At 38.7% G+C, this 16,257-nt stretch overlaps 1 protein-coding gene across 9 annotated transcripts in view; it reads right to left on the bottom strand.

Moving 5' to 3' along the window:
- The window catches only part of MARCHF8 (membrane associated ring-CH-type finger 8), a 131,856-nt gene extending 123,204 nt beyond the window's left edge, over positions 1–8,652 (bottom strand). For 3 of the 9 annotated variants that reach the window (XM_081268524.1, XM_081268527.1, XM_081268529.1), the window contains exon 1: positions 7,841–8,651. The gene's annotated coding sequence lies outside the window, so the exon portion shown is untranslated. Of the gene's footprint in view, positions 1–2,816; positions 3,074–7,840 lie in introns of those variants that run through there. The other 6 variants (XM_081268525.1, XM_081268528.1, XM_081268526.1 and 3 more) reach the window with 5 other exon arrangements.
- Positions 8,653–16,257: the final 7,605 nt, after the last annotated feature.

The following is a 16,257-nucleotide window of genomic DNA, read 5'->3' as shown; positions in this document are numbered from 1 at the left end:
ATAGCTCAGGATAAAAAGCAAGAATTGATAAGTGAGATTACACCAAATTAAAAAGCTTCTGACAGCAAAAAATAAAAATGAAAAGAAATAAAAATAAAATGAAGAAAAAACCTACAGATTGAGATAAATCTTTGCCAGCTATTCCTCTGACAGAGGACTAATATCAAGAATATATAAAAACTCAAAAAAGAAATGGTCACTATGGTGCCCAACTATAATCCCAGCTACCTGGGAGGCTGAGGCAGAAGAATCACAAGTTCAAGGCCAGCCTCAGTGATTTAGTGAGGCCCTCTAAAACTAAAAAATTCTCTCAAAATCTAAAAAATAAAAAGCTAGGAATGTAGCTCAGTGGTAGAGTGTCCCTGGGTTCAATCCCCAGCACTGTTAAAATTTTTTTAAAAAGCAGAAAGAAATGAAAAAAAAAGCAAACTCAAGCCAGGCATGGTGGTAGGTGCAAGCCTGTAGTCCCGGCAACTTGGGAGACTGAGGCAGGAAGATTCCAAGTTCAAAGTCAGCCTCAGCAACTTAGAGAGGCTTTAAGCAACTTAGTGAGACCCAGTCTCAAATAAAAAAAATAAAAGGGCTAGGTATGTAGCTCAGTGGTTAAGTGTCCCTGGCCAAAACAAAAACAAAAACACCCAAACCAAACCTCAAAAAAAGTAAACAAATGAACATGCAATTCAATCAGTAAATGGTCAAATGATCTGAATAGATATTTCTCTAAAAAAGTACAAATATGCAACAAACATGAAAAATGCTTGACATCTTTAGACAACAAGGAAATGCAAATCAAAGCTTCATCAAGAGTCCATCTCATCCCAGTCAGAATGGCTATCAGCAAAAGAACAAAAAATAACAAATGAACTTTGGAGAAAAGGAAAACTTATACACTATTAGAATACATATTAATACAGCCACTATGGAAAAAAGTATTGAAGTTCCTCAAAATCAAAAATAGATCTATCATGTGATCCAGCTATACTACTCCTGGATATATATCCAAAGGAAATGAAGTTAGAATACAAATTAGATACCTGCATACCCATGCTTCTTACAGCAATATTCACAATTCCCACAATAAAATCAGTATAGGTACCCATGAACAGAATGTACTTTTAAAAAGTGTATATTTTAATTGCACATGCGTGGCGCATGCACACACACACAAACACACAACAGTTTTACTCAGCCATAAAGAAGAATAAAGTCATGTCATTTACAGTAAAATGAATGGAACTGAAGTTTATCATGCTGAGCAAAATTAGCCATACACATTAAGTTAAGGATCACATGTTTTTTTTCTCATATGTGGAAACTCTTCAAAAAAAGAGACCTGAAAATAGAAGACAGTCTATTAAGGAAAAGAAAGGGATACAGGAAGAGGAGAAATGAGGTCAGGGGAGAGAGGAAAGGGCAGAAGAGGGTAGTAGGGAAAGTGAATACAATCTAAGCACAATACATGCACAAGTGGAACTGTCACAGTGAAACCCATTAATCTGTACTATTAATATTATGTATTAACTATAATTTTTAAAAAGTGTCAAGAACAATAAAAAGAGATTAAGGAACTATTCCATATTAAAGGACACTAAGAAATATAATAACTGAATTCTGAGTGATTCTGGATTATTTACTGTACAGGGAAAATAAAAGAGCAATATTATAGGGAGAACTGGTGGATATTACAATATGAATTGTGAGTTAAATAACAACACAGAACCAATTACCAATAAATTTCACTGGCAGGGTGCTTGCCTAGCATGTGTGAGGCCCTGGATTTAATCTCTAGCACTTGGGGGGAAATTATAAAGCATATTTTTTAAAGCATTAACAATCCAAAAGATTCATGGGAAATGAGCATTTACAGTCAATTCACAAAATAAGCTAATAAACATTTAGGAAAAAGAAAAACAAGAAGTCAACTTTGCTAATAACCAGGCAAATAAAGACAACAATGAGATGTGTTTTTCCACCTGTTTTCATTTTAAAAAACATCAACTGGTAAGTTTTCCCTAAAATGGCCACTCAACACTTTGTTAGTAGGAGTGTTAATTGGAAACTTTCAAGAAAGCAACTCATAAAAATGAATCAAAGCTTTAAAAATATCCTCACTCTTCTAGTTCATACTATCCAAAAGAAATAATCTCAACCATAGATTGAAATGTATGCCCAAAGATATTCATCAAAGGATATTTGCAGAAGCAAAATTCTTTAAAGTAATCCACATATTAAATAAAGAGAAATGGTGAAGTCAACTACACTGTAACCACAAAATACAATAGTCAGTCACTAAAATAGATTAAAATGGGAAATATGATGCAATAAACATTAAGAAAATAGAGTTTACAAAAGGAAGCATTTAATATAAACTTAACTACACAACTCATAAACCCCAGAACAGAAGTACTAAAAGCAAACAGTGATTGCCTGTGCCAGTCTCCAGATTGTTTCTAAGATCTTACTTACTTACCCCTTCCTACCTGTTGCACCAACTCAAAACAGAGCAACCATTCCTTACATGGTGGTGTCCTTCTCCATCTGCCTGTTTGCTCCCTTGGCACTTGAGGGCATGGCACTATCTCCTACTACACTCAGTAAACATTTGCTGCTTCATATTTACAAACTCCCACCTCTTTTCATACATGTAAAAGAAGTGACTCTAGCTACTAAAGTTACCACAAACTGAAACCTAAATTAATATGCAGTTTCACTTTTCATTCCTTCTTTCAAGTAAAAACCTTAAAGAGAAAACATCTTCAGATCTCTTTCCTAACCTGATGCCTAAAGTAGGGAGGCAAAACAAAGACACCACATACCTAATTCGTAGGAACACAAATGTTGTCCGCTTACTTCTATGCCAAAAGACATTTACTTTAACAGTTTAATCATTAGCTCCCACCCACAAACACACCCATCTGTGCCTTGCAGAACTCAACCACTATACCGGGCCACACCTCACTCTAATTTTGCCCTATTCCCCACTGATGCTGCCTTCCACTTGGCCACTTTCCACCTAATTAGCTGAACAGAGCACCGGCAGGGGAGAGATGATTGTAAGCAAGGCTGGGAACACAGAGAAACCAGACAGGAGTAGGATTACCTAAATGTGGAAGAAAGCCATCTGAGAGGCATCCATAAGTCAGTGGCCCTAAATAGCAGCAATTTTTCACCACAGAGTTTTTGGCAGTGTTTTGAAAAATACTTTTTGTTGCCCAGTGTTGGAAGTGCTACTAGCATCTGGTAGAAAGAGGCCTGGTTTGATACCAAACATCCCACAAAGCACAGGACAGCTCCCCACAACAAATAATTATTCAACCTCAAATGTTACAACCTTAACAATACTGTTAAGGTTGAGAAACCTTAACAGTTACAAGGTTACAACCTTAATAATACTGTTAAGGTTGAGAAACTTTGCCATAAATTGATGTATCCACTAGTGCAATGAATTCTAATCCCAATTCATCAGGAACAAGATCCTCAGTGGGTAAAGGAAACCAGAGTTAGTTTAAAAAATATAAACAAACATACACAACCTTCTCAATCAGAAAAGTGTTCCTTTGGTGACCAAAATTCTACCTCAGGCATCAGGAGAGAAAGCATTATAATTTAAGAAAACTATTAAGAATGCCTGTTTCCCAAAGGCTTTGGTCCCCTACATATCATGTATTTCTGCAAAGACTGCTTCACAGCAGCAACTGTAAGAAGATAATACTATCAAAATTGCCCAGATGGGTAAACACCTTCAGAGAAGCTGGCAGAGCACCCACAGAGTAGATGACAAATTTAGCTGTGTATCTCAATAGGACCTAAGAATTCAAACTCAGAGTGTACCACACAACTTAAGAGAAAAGTGGTAAGCTCTCAAAGATCACTCAAAAAGAATAATTGTGCTGCTTTCCTAGATGAATCATCAAATACTACACAAGATTTAAGCAACATTTTCAAAATTATTTCAAAATTTATTTTGGCTGAAGCCAAAATAAATATATAAATTTCAGATAAAAAGAGAATTTAATGTAAGAGTCATCACTACTATAATTTAGTTTAAAAGAGAACCACCAAGTCGCACCAAAATAAGTTTTTCTCAGGCTGGGGGCTATAGCTCAGTGGCAGAGCACTTGCCTAGCATGTGTGGGGCAGTGGGTTCTATCCTCAGCACCAAATTAAAAAATAATAATAAAATTTAAAAACAAATAAAATAAAGACATTCTGTCTGTCTACAACTACAAAAAAAGAATTTTAAAAAATAAGTTTTTCTCCATTATTTTAACAACTTTGTCATGCATGATTCCTGCCCATGGGAGGCCAGAAGGTTGGAGAAGTCATCCAGTGCCATCCCTAGATGTGACTTCAACAACTTTAACCTGTCTCTAAAGTCTCATTTACCTGTTTGACCTTGACCTTTATCATTTCAGTATAAGAGAATACCCACCACTTAAGGTCCATTTTAACACTGGACAGGAATAACCATTAAAAATTCATCCATTATGCTGAATCAAGAGTGCATGTCTGGGGCTGAGGTTGTGACTCAGTGGCACAGTGCTTGCCTAACTCTTGCCCTCAAAATAATACCAAGCTGGATAACAAGATGCCATGTAAATCAGGAACACTGGTGCACACCTGTCATCCCAGCTACTGGGCAGGAGGAGGAGGAGGCAGGAGGATTGCAAACATGAGGCCAGCCTCAGAAACTTAGTGAAACCCTCAGCAACTTAGGGAGACCCGGAATCAAAATAAAAAATAAAAGGGCTGGGGCTGGAGCCCAGTGATAAAACACCATGGAGTTCAATTCACAGTACCAAAATCAAATACACACCATGAGGGGATGGGGGTATAGTCCAGTAGTAGAGCACAAGCTTAGCATGCTTAAGGCCCTAGGTTCAATCTCCAACACCAAAAAAAAAAAAAAAACCACCATCAGATAGTACTTCACAGCCACCAGTTAATAAAAACTTAAATTATCTGACAACATTAAGTGCTAGCAATGACATAGAACAAGAACTAACATACTATTGATAAAAATTCATATTAGCAAAATCACTATGAAAAATTTAAATAGTGCAACAGATAGAAATCTAAAGCTATTCCCCGAAGATTCCTAGCCTGGTTATTCAATCAAACATTAACCTGGGTACAATTGTGAAGTGACTATACAGATAAAATACAAATAGTAAACTATATCATCCAGGTGGGCACAAGCTAATCACAGAATAATACCAAGTTGCCCTCAGAATAATACCAATAATATCAATAAGCCCTGTTAACAGCAGACAATTATCTTCAGCTAGGGGAGGAGAAAGAGATGAGGTAGGATGGGCAATCTAGTAGCTCAGTGGCAGAGTGCATGTTTAGCATGTGTGAGACCCTGGGTTTTAACTCCAGCACACAAAAATAGAAAAGAAAAAAAGAGGGTTAAGACATTCAAAGCATGAGAAGCAAACAACCAATTGCTGGCTCTGAAGATAAACTAATGAAAGAGGCCACAGGGCAAGGAATATGAGTGGCCTCTAGAAGCTGAGAATAACCACCAGTTAACATCCAGTGAGGAAACAGACCTCAGTCCTACAACCACAGAGAACTGAACTATAAATAAGCTTGGGAGTAGATTCATCTCCAGAGTTTCTAGAAAAGAATACAGTCCTACCAACTAGATCTCAGTCTTATAAAACCCACAGCAGATAATCCAGACAAGTCTAACCACACTTCTGACCTCTAGAAGTATGAGACTATGAATTTGTGTTGTCTGAAGCCTCTGAATTTGGGGCAATTTGTTAGGCAAAGTACAGTAGTGCACACCTGTAACCTGTAGTCCCAGTTACTCCAGAAGCTGAAGCGGGAACTTTTTTGGGGCGGCGGAGGGCAGTACTGGGGATTGAACCTATAGCACTAGGCAAGTGCTCTACCACTAAGCTACACCCCAGCCCCAGAAGGTTCTCTGAGTCTAGGAGTTCAGGGCAAGCCTGGACAAGATAGCAGGACCCCATCTCAGAAAAACAAAAACACAGATAACCAACACTTGCAGAAAAATTCAAGAAATGTATTAACCTACAACCTAGAAGCTAGACATCCGACTAGATATGACTCTTGTCTCAGTGGCCTGAGTGTACCAGAAGACAAGCACAAGAGTGTTTTCACATCACCAAGCTCCTAAATGAAACTGAGTATAGCAAAAACAAGATTGGTAACAGATAAAATATAAAATGTTACACTGATTGTTTTACATATTCACAGTGAGTAGAATCAGAAGGCATAAGAACTTCCTCAAAGATTATTTATAACAGAACAGTGTACTGCTTTAGAAAATGTGCTGAAGTTAATCACGTAACTGAAGAACAGGTAGAGTTGGAAAGTTTAAGGGTTTTTTTTTAAAAGTCATTTCAAGACTCAAATTTATATTGTTTTCAGAAACTTTAGCATAATTTTTATTTGCTTTCAGATATTTTAAACAATTTACAACCAAAAATATAAACATAAAAACAAATTAGGGGGCTGGGGTTGTAGCAGTGGTATAGCACAAGCCTAGCATGTGTGAAGCACTTGGTTCAAGCCTCAGCACCACATAAAAATAAATAAAAGTACTGTGTCCATCTACATCAAAAAATTTAAAAAGTTAGGAAACGATGCACTACTCTTAATTTTAAAAAATCCTGATAATGAATTTTGCCTACCTATAACCTATAATATTCTATTCATGAAATAGCATATTATTTTCTCCTAAACTGAGTTTTCTCAAAATCCAAGTTGTTGTGCTTAGGGGTTTCAAGATTTAAATATAAGGTGGTTGTTGGTGGTCCCATCAGGCTGAGGCAGGAGGACCTAGAACCCAGGAGTTCAAGGATAACTTGGACAATATGGTGAGACCCCGCCTCAAAAGAAATTAGTAAAAGGGCATGTTCACATTATTCTACAACTCTTCTGATTTTAGTTCATATACTTTTTCAGGGTGCATGCTTTTCACAGGATATGTCCTAATCTCTTCACTCCATTCTGTGCCTGAACAATTAAGTCAGCAATGAGGCATGAGATCTCACTGTTAGAATCAAAAAACCCACTAGGACTGGATTGCAAGAAAAGATGGGAAAAGTAAGGTATTTACTGGAAATGCCGAGGCCCCTTTCCTGTAATATAAGAGATTCAGCAATTGTCTAACTGCATCACATACAAATGAAAGCAAGAGAAAACAACCACACATTCAAAAATTCCACCTTCCACCAGGCTGGTGACCCACGCCTGTAATCCCAGTGGCTCAGGAGGCTAAGGCAGGAGGATTGCAAGTTTGATGCCAGCCTCAATAACTCAGTGATGCCCAAAGCAACTTAGAGAGGCACTGTCTCAAAATAAAAAAATAAAAAAAATAAAAAGGGCCGGGGATGTGGCTCATTGGTTAAATGCTCCTGGGTTCAATCCCTGATACAAAAAAAAAAAAAAAAAAAAGAATTCACCTTCTGATTGCATCAAATTGACACACAAAACATTTCCACAACGAGGTATAAAAAGTCTAGTTTCAATTTTGGGGCCCCTCCAAATACGGTTCTTTGTAAAAGAAGGTTCCGTTGCATTAAAGAAATATGAAAATAACAACATAAGCCTTTAAGACTCTCCCTAATAAGTTTTCTATTTAAAATTTCATCTACAAGGGCGAAGATCCAAATTTAAAGGGAAATGAAAAGCAACTTAAAAAAAAAAAAAAAAACACCTACCTAATGCTTTCCCTGTGGCAGCTTCACCATAAGCGGCTCTCTCTTGAAATCACGTCAGACATGGAAGGTCCTACAGAGCACTAATCAAGTCTAACCATCCCAAAAATGTGGAAACTGGCCGAAGAAGAGCGCTGACTTACCCACGGTCTCGCAGCCCGCCAGGGGCAGGACAACTCCAGGCCCTCAACGCCACACGTCCTGGCAACCCAAGCTCGGGCTGGCCTCAAGCGCAGACCCGAGTCCCGAGCCGGAAGGGCTAGCCGCCCAGGGTCGCGCTGCCTCTCCACGGGATGCGCGCCTGGCCCTCGACCCCGGGGCAGAGAAGCGCGCGTGAGGGGCCGACTCTGCCCGCCACCTGTCGCAGACCGGCGTCAGACGGCCACACCCCCTGCCCGGGCCTGGGACGCGGGCCGCCTCCTTGGTGGCGGGCGGCTGTGACTGTGAACCGCGTAGGAGACCCGGGTCTGGAAGCCGCAGGAGTCACCTCTGGTGGGCGCTGAGATTGAGGCGCCGCCCCCACCGCCAGCCTGCAGTTCGCGGGAGACCCGGCCGCAGGCGCCTGTTTACACTCCTCCGTGGGAGGACGCTGGCTGACCCGTCACGTGACGCGTGCGTCACGTGTCCGCCCGAGGCGCTGGGCGGGGTGGGAGGGGAGAGGCGTTGCCCCGGCAACTGTGGCGCTGTGGGGCGGGGAGCGACGGCGCCGCTGACCCTCCACCTGGAGCAACCACCCGGACAGAAAGAGGAAGGACCACCCCAGCCCTGGCTCCTTCCTTTAGAGACCTTGGGCCTGACTGCATCTGTTATTAGCATTTTGGAAGAAGAGAATTCGTTCAGTCAACATGATGTGCTTGGTGGAAAGAAATAGAAACTTTCTTACCAGAGCTAGCAAATGAAAGGGGGAGCCAGGAAATAATGACAATGGTTTTGTTTGCCTCAACGAACAGATTTTTGCCTGCTTTCACTCCTTCATCTACAGTGGAAGGCTGATGCCCACAGCTCACCCCTTTCAGCCCAAGAAAGGTGGGGTGTGTGTGGATCTCCAACTTGTTATATTTTCAGTTTCTTGGGGATTAGTCTTTGTGTAAATAGAAATATCTAAATAAATATTTGATTCAGCTTTAGTGACTGTTTCTACAAACTCCAGTTTTCATAGATCAAATTTCGTAGAAGTTTCGACTACTGCCAATTTTACTCCTTGTTTTAAATTGTACGAAAGACTTTGCATAATTTCTTAGTAAATTCGTGATTTGTAAGCAAATCCCCACAAATATCCCAGAATTGTTTTTGTTTTGTTTTGGTTTTGTTTTGTTTTGTTTTGTCTTGGGTGATCTATTGAATGGCTTATCAAGTTCCTTCCCACAATTCTGATCACTTTGCATACTTGGCTATGTATAGAGCAAAATCTTAGGGTCAAAACAGTGGGTTTAAAATATCCTCCAGATTAGTATAACAAAGTCAAACCATCATTTCTATAACACAACTGGAATGCACCATAACCAAAAGTAGAAAATGAAATGTTGAATTTTTTTCATACACATCTTTTTACTATGGAAAATAGGTTATCAAGGCCAGTTGTCACAACTTATGGACTCTCTGGCACCAAGAGTTCCAAGAAGGCAGGATTAGTTTCTTCCACTGGTAAACTTTATGCCTAAACTATGGATGGTGAACAAAAAGTTTGATCGACTGATTTTTAGATGTAGAATCCTGCCATCCTTCTGTAAAAAGTGGCAGAACCTTCATAGTTCCAGGGGCATCTGTGAGTCTTACAGAAGGACTGAGAAGTATTACTTATGCAAACAAGGCTAGAGTGATTCCTGTCTTAACCATTACTACCTAGGCATTTCACTTCAACTTTCTGAGCCTCTTTTCATTTATCCAAAAGAAAAATATCTGCTGGGTAGAGTGGTTCTGAGGTGAAATAAGACAATGCCTGCACAACACTAAAGTGCCCAAGAAGCCAGACCCAGTGGCTCATGCCGTAATCTCAGTGACTCTGGAGGTTGGGGCAGGAAGTTGAAAGTTTGAGGCCAGCCTCAGCAACTTAGACTCTCAGCAATTTAGCAAGACCCAATTTAGCTGAACTAAATAAATAAATAAAGTTCTGGGGATATAGCTCAGTGGAGAGTACCTCTGGATTCAATCTCCAATACCAGAATTAATTAATTAACAAACAAATAAAATTCCCTACACACACAGCATTCAGTAAATAGTAACCTATACAGTCTTTGGCAAGAAAGTAGTAGTATAAAAATTCAGAGTTCTGAAGGAAAGGAGTCTAACAGTTTGAATGTGTCCAAGTCCTGGGTCCAGATTCTTGTCACCTGGCCTACAGTTGAGGAAGAGATTGCCAACAAGAAAACAAAGAAAAAATGAGAAGAATCCTTTGTGCTTTGAATATAAATCTGCCTTCCAGTAACAAAGTTACTCTTAGGTAACAAGGTATTCAGTACAAGAGGAGTACTGGCCTTAGCCAGGTGTAGTGGCAAATGTCTGTAATCCCAGTGACTCAGGAGGCTGAGGCAGGAGACTCACAAGTTCAAAGCTTAGCCTCAGCAATATAGTGAGGCCCCAAGCAACTTAATGAGACCCTGTCTCAAAATAAAAATTTAAAAATGGCTGGGGATGTTGCTCAATGGGTAGGTATCCCTGGATTCAATCCCCAGTCCATAAAAAAAGGAATACTAGCCTTTCGGGAAAAGATTAGTAGGTACAAAGTTTCCAAATCCTTTCTATTTGTGCTCTTGGGGACTCCTAACACATTGTCCTTCCATAACTTATACCACATAAAGAAATTGCCTTCTTCTAATATTTGTGGGATATGGGGGTGATATTCTAAAAAAAAAGTCAGGCTTCAGCCAAGTGGCCAGTGATACCCTGAGAATCAGTTATACCCAAATGGTTAAACATATAAACTGTGTTCTAGAGTTTTAGTTATGGTTTCATTGTTAACCACAAAATGCATAGTTATGTATGACATGATACACTGGGAAGTATATAACTCAAATGGCATTTTATCTAAAACAGTGAATATATATATTAGTGTTCCAACTGATATGATGAATGTAAGAAATAATGGAGAACTTGCAAACAAATGAAGAGATGAATACTAACCTGCTATGATATTACAAAGCTATGATGTGGTACAGACAATGTTGAATTCAATTTTCCTGATTCCAAGTCTATAGTCAGCTTTCGATCACTATAACAAGAGAACTTATACCTGAGAACTTATAAAAGTCTTATTTTGGCTCATGGTTCTGGAGGATCAAGTATAAGATCAGGACATGAGGTGAAGGGAGAGCTTTGGTCTTCCGACAAGGTAATACATCATAGTGAGAACATATGGCAGAGCAAAATCTCCTACTTACATCATAAAAGCAGAGTGGTGGAGGAAGAGGAAGGGGCTGAAGTCATACAATCCCCTTTAAGGACATGCCTATAAAAACCTAAAGACTTCCCACAAGTCTCCACCTCTTGAAGTTTCCACTACATCCCAGTAGAAACACCCTGGTATCAAATCTTTAACACATGGGCCTTTGGAGGACACATCTAAATCATAACAAAGTCTAACTGCCTTTTATTTTTTATTAATATCCATGAATATATGACTTTTATCCTGTTTATTATTTCTTTGTTTTTTACTTCCCACGCTGACAACAATCTTGTTTCACTTAGTATTTAGTATGCTTTTCAAAGGTAGAGCCAGTAGGATTTACAAATTAGATGTGGGTATGAAAGACCAAAGTGAAGTTTGAGGTTTTTGGCCTGTACAACCAAAAGAATCAAATTGTAGAAATGAATGATTATGTTTAATTTAGGGGTTATGTTTAATTAGGGATAGGGGAACAGGATCCATAATTTGATTTAAATTTGACATGTTACTTGGACATTCAAATGAAGATTAACAGTTGGTAGCTGGCTAGTAGATTGGAATTTGGAGGAAGAATGTATAAATTGTGCCAATAGTATGTAAAGCTATAGGATTGAAAGAGATCACACAGAGCAGTAACTTTAATACCTTTGACTTCAAACCAGGATATGAAATACATTTTACATATTGATCAAATAGATGTATATAACTAAAAGTTTCCAGAAGCATATTTACCCTTCCTGTATGGGATGCAGTATTCCCTTTCTCTTCTACTTATTTCTTTAAACTTTTTTATCCTAATTCAATTGGTTCTTTTTAAACTAGTAACAGTTGTGGCCTACAGTTTAAAAATCATTTACAGTCACTGACCTAGAACATTAATTGTATAACTGCAACAAGAGATCCAAAGACTAGTCATGTAGCACTATTGAGATAAGACCAGGAGCAAAGGAAACTTAGGAAAATTGGGAGGTAACAGGAAAACCGGAGTTTGGAAGGCTAAATGAAGAATATTTCAAAGGGGAAGTAACTACCTAAATGTGTCATTTGCTACTGAGAAGTTGGGTAAGATAAATGACCTTTGGATTTTGCAATATAGAAATCATTGAAATCTTGAAAGTAGAGCAATTAAGATAGAGTGATGGGATTAAAGGTCTGATTGTAGGGCTGGGGATGTGGCTCAAGCGGGTTCGATCCTCAGCACCACATACAAACAAAGATGTTGTGTCCGCCGAGAACTAAAAAATAAATATTAAAAATTCTCTCTCTCCTCACTCTCTCTTTAAAAAAAAAAAAAAGGTCTGATTGTAGAGATACTAGATGGTGACAGCATTTTGTAAAGAGAAGCATGGAAATTGGACTATAGTGGACAAGAAAACATTAAGCTTTTCTGGTTCTTATATATTACTATAAGTGGCCTAGTAACAGAAATGTTGATGCAGAAGATGGTGGCAACTGTAGGAAGGAAATCTTTGAGTAGGCTGGAGGAGCCACCCTTCACTAAAGTAAACAAGAGGAATAGTGTTGTTAAATAAAATGTACAGGCTATTGGTTTAGGCTGAGCTCCTGCACCAGGCCCAAGAAACCAAATCAAAATGGGGTACTCGTGCTGTAATTCCATGTCACCAAGCTAAGACTGTCACCATAAGGGAATCCTAGGTGGTCTATTTAGAGGCAAAGGAGATTATTTCTTGCACCTTCCAGATTCTTCACTCAGCACAGAAAATACTTAAAGAACACATCCGATTTTAGCAAAGAGCAAAAGAGCTTTATTAGAAAGCAAAAAGTGAAGACAGACATTCTCAGAATAGAATGCAGAGCAAAATGTGCCTCTGGAAGCTTAAGGTTCAAGTTTTTATTAATGAACATAATTAGATGGAATACGTATCATCTAAAGAACTGGACATTCCTTGGGAAATATTGAACAAGATTATACTTCTCCATTAGATGGTCTGGTCTGGCATGAAGGTTTCAGCTTCCTTCAGTGTGTCTGAGACTGATGGCCCAATCTAATGTATGGCCCTAGCCTCACAAGGTTAACCATCTCTATGTTTCTGCTTTGCTAAATTCCAGAAAACTTACAGAGAACTGGAAATTTACAAAGTAGCTTATTCAGTTCTTCATACCTTTTAGTTTTTTTCTGTCTCTACACTCAGGCTCTTTTGTTGAGCTCACAAGTTGTCTATAAATTACCACATTACAACAGGGATGTTTTCTCCTTTGGAGACTCAGTTTTCTCTATATATTCCTAACTTTCTATCTCAAAACCCTAAGTACATATATGAAGACATGAATGGTGTGACTCTACTTTGTGTACAACCAGAGACATGAAAAATTGTGCTCTATATGTGTAATATGAATTGAATTTCATTCTGCTGTCATATATAATAAAATTAAAATAAAAAATTAAGGAGTTTATCTCATCTTTCAAAAAATCAGACCAAGAACCCAAAACAGGCCATTTTTAGCCCCATGCTCATGCTAAGTCCCTTTTGCTTCAAACTCTTTACAATGTAATAGCTTTGAAGCAACCAAACTACTTTTAGTCCTGTTTCTGCTTTTCTTCAGTCCTTTTCAGTCTATAAAGCCAACCTCCTCTGATCAATTTATTAGAACACTAATTCTACCTTATAGAATAAGGGGTTGCCCAATTCTAGAATCAAAAGTAAAAGCCAATAGCTCAGCGTGCTGGTACACCTGTAGTCCCAGTTACTCAGAAACCTGAGGCTGGAGGATCTCTTGAGCCCAGGAGTGTGAGACCAGCCTGGGAAATGTAGCAGTACCCCTTGCACCAGAAAAAAATTTAATTTAAAGGCCAATTACAATTTTTAAACTACATTTGTTGTAATTTTGTCTTCTGACAGTGGATACAGGTACAGATAGCTCAGTAGATTTGTTGTTGGGAACATGTAATTTCTCTTCTGATTGTTTATAGTTTAATAAGAGAGTGAGGGGATGGAGAGAGGTGTTGGTGGTTTGAGAGAAAACAGTGCCACATGACTAGCCTATGGGTCTCTTCTTTTGTTGCAATTATGCAACTGCCCTTGCAATTATGCAATTAATCCAGGAGAATGCTACATTCCAGCCCCAGCCCCTTGATTTCCCACCCTTATTATTGCTGTATCTTCTCCTAACTTCTATCCTTGCCTCTTATGAGGTTCTTTTTTTTCTACATCTCTTTTTTTCCCTAGACAATCACAAAAGTTATTTTTCAAAACTTATGTCTGAACATGTTAACCCCAGTAGTTTCCCAGTTCAGAATAAAATCCAAAATTCTTACTTAGAGAGTCCTCCATGATCTAGCCTTACTGCTATTGCTCCCTCTCAATGGCTTTCCTCTGCTGCCTGGCTTCCTCACTGTTACTTGGTTTCCTCAAGAGTAGAACATTGCCATGTTCAGTAATTGGATGCTGAGGCAGGTAAATCTGAAGCTGACCTCAGCAACATAGTGAGGCCCTGCCTCAAAATAAAAAAATAAAACAGGCTGGGAATGTAGCTCAGTGGCAGAATAATCCTCGTTCAATCCTCAGTACTTTTGAAAAAACAAAGTAGAATATTGTCCTACATTTCACTTCCCTGTGGCTTTGTCACCCTGCTCAGATCCAGTACTACTGGATGAACAGATTCCTACCCTAGTCTAATCTTGCTTATCTTTAAGGACAGAATATCTGAAGGCCAGAAGTTCCTCTTCAGATGGGCTAGCTGAAACTGGTTGGATCTAAGGCCACTACCATGTGACCTCCAGAAAACCTATAACTTATTTATAATATAATCATATACATGAATATTTCTTCCCCTTGTTTCTTTTACCCTAAATCTATAATCTTCTGACCCCAAGTGGGAAAGTTGATTGGGAATTCATCTCCCACTTCTATTGCTAAGAATAAAAGTGCCCTTCACTACTTAATTGATGCTTGGTCTTATTATTGGTTTCACAATTCCAATAGGGAAAAAGGATATAATACACCACCTTTCCCTACTTGGCTTTTGTTCTTAGCCCTTAATTCCATCAGTGGCAGAGAAATCTAGTTCCCTAAATCTCCATTTGCCAGTCCAGTTCTTGCCAATGAGGTATGATTGAAAGGGACATCTATACCTCCAAACAAAAGCATTTTAGAGCCTAACACAACCCTCCAGCTCCCACTTCCCCTGCAACAACAATCTAGAAGACCATGAGAGCAATGGAGAAACTATACAATAGAAACAGCCTGAATTGCTGAGTCACTTTATTGGGCAGCTGCCCTGGGAAATTGGCTGGGTCAGTGGATTTTGCATGGATTAAAAAATGAACTTTGTTGTGTTAAACCACTGAGCCTTGGGGGTTAATTTGTTACCACAGGATAATTAAATATCTGTTATACACTGAATTATGCCAATGCCCCACAATTCATATGTTGAAGTTCTTACCCCCAGTATCTCATAATGTCACTCTATTTGAAATAGAGATGGTCTTAAAAGAGTTGATCAGGATGGACCCTAATTCAACATGACTGGTGTCCTTGTAAGAAGGGATTAATATACAGACACACAAACAGAAAAGACTATGTGAAGACAGGGAGAAAATAGCCATTTGTAAGCCAAGGAGAGATGATTCTGAAGGAATCAACAGTTTTTACCCATTGATGTTAAATTGCTAGTCCCCAACAAATTTCTGTTGGTTTTTTTTTTCTGCTTTCTTTTTTTTCTTTTTTTTTTATTGTTGGTCGTTCAAAACATTACAAAGTTCTTAATATATCATATTTCACAATTTGATTCAAGTGGGTTATGAACTCCCATTTTTACCCCGTATACCGATTGCTGTATCACATCAGTTACACTTCCATTGATTTACATATTGCCATTCTAGTGACTGATGTATTCTGCTGTCTATCCTATTCTCTACTATCCCCCCTCCCCTCCCCTCCCCTCCCCTCCCCTTTTCTCTCTCTACCCCCTCTACTGTAAATCATTTCTTCACTTGTATTATTTTTCTCTTACCCCTCCTTTCCTCTTATATGTAATTGTGTATAACCCTGAGGCTCACCTTCCAATTTTCTGTTGTTTAAATCAAGGATCTGTGGCCCTTTATTATAGTAGCACTAGCAAATGAATGCAGGATACACTATCTAAATTATTTATTTTGCTTCTTTCTTCTAGAATGTACATGCATAATAAAAGCAAAAGTGTTTAGTTTAATATTGT

The sequence above is a fragment of the Spermophilus citellus genome, assembly GCF_964194105.1.
Source record: "Spermophilus citellus genome assembly, chromosome: 15".
NCBI classification, from domain to species: domain Eukaryota; kingdom Metazoa; phylum Chordata; class Mammalia; order Rodentia; family Sciuridae; genus Spermophilus; species Spermophilus citellus.
The sequence above is the reverse complement of the archived record's forward strand: the minus strand, read 5'-3'. Positions and strand labels throughout refer to the sequence as shown.